Below are 1,270 nucleotides of genomic sequence, written 5' to 3' on the forward strand. Positions count from 1 at the left end.
CCCCCCCCCCCCAACCCTAATTCTTCTCCTTCTTCTTCCCCCTCCCCAATGCACTCCTCCTTCCCCTTCCTGAATGTATTCTCCCTCCTCCCCAACCTAATCCTTCCCTCCCCCTCTTTAACCTTAATTTTCCATCTCCAATGCACTTTTCCTCTTCTCAGTCCAAAATTTTCCTTTCTAAATCCTAATCCCCTTCCCTTGCCTCTTTGAATTCTAATCCCCTTCCCAACACAGTGTTTCACACTCTCAACTCACTCTCCCCCAAAACAGCAGTAGAGCTCAACCTTCTCAATTTTACAAAGCCAATGTCATCGACACCGCACTGCCGCCATCTCGTCGTCGGGTCTTCTGCGTCCGCCAGTGTCTCCTTCACAGCATTGCGTTGTTTGCACGCCTTCACCGCTGTCGCCTTCACTGCTTGTATCTGCTTGCTGCTAGTCCCCAGTCGTTGTCATGCCTCCTCTGTCTGGGTTCCATCTTGACTCTATCGTATCCTGCCTCTTCTGTGTCTTCTATTCTTGCTTTGGTCGTATCTGTATTAAGTTTTATTTTATTTTATTTTGATTATTGTATATGAATTTGTTTGTTTTTTCTGAGTTTTATTGTGATTAATCTTTTTGAATGATAATTTAACCTAAAAATTTGGGACAATTCATGATTTGGGACAACTCTGTTGATGTTGAGGTTGTTGTTGCTGTGAATGGTGGTGTTGAGGGAGGGAGAGGGAAGTGTGCGTTGAGGAAAGGGGAGTGGTGGAGAGAGAGAGTATGGTGGAGGTTGTTGTTGCTGTTGATGTTAAAGTTGTTGTTGCTGTGAATGGTGGTGTTGAGGGAGGAAGGAAAAGTGTACGTTGGGGAGGGGCTTGTGATGCGGCGGGGACTGCGATTAGGGAGAAGTGTGCGTTGGGGATGGGGGCTGCGACAGGGAGGGAGAGGGAAGGGGAGGGAGTGTGCGTTAGGGAGGAAACTTTGGGGGTGGTTTGCCAAGTCATCAAAGCACGGTGGCCACATCAGCACTGTACTTGCCGGAAATGTGCTCCGGTGCACTCGTGGGTACACTTGTCAAATTTTAAAACCTTTTAAGGACCATTTTGTCAATAACAATAGTGAGGTACTAAAATGTCAGCGTTTGAATCTTTCGGATACTGATTTGGTCATTACCTCTAAATTACCCAAAAAATATTTAAAAATTATTTATAGTTATTTTAATATTAATTTTTTCCTAAAAATTCCATATCATTCATGAATAAAATTAATATATTAGTAGATTA

Source organism: Arachis duranensis, chromosome 3 (assembly GCF_000817695.3).
Source record: "Arachis duranensis cultivar V14167 chromosome 3, aradu.V14167.gnm2.J7QH, whole genome shotgun sequence".
Classification (NCBI taxonomy): Eukaryota; Viridiplantae; Streptophyta; class Magnoliopsida; order Fabales; family Fabaceae; genus Arachis; species Arachis duranensis.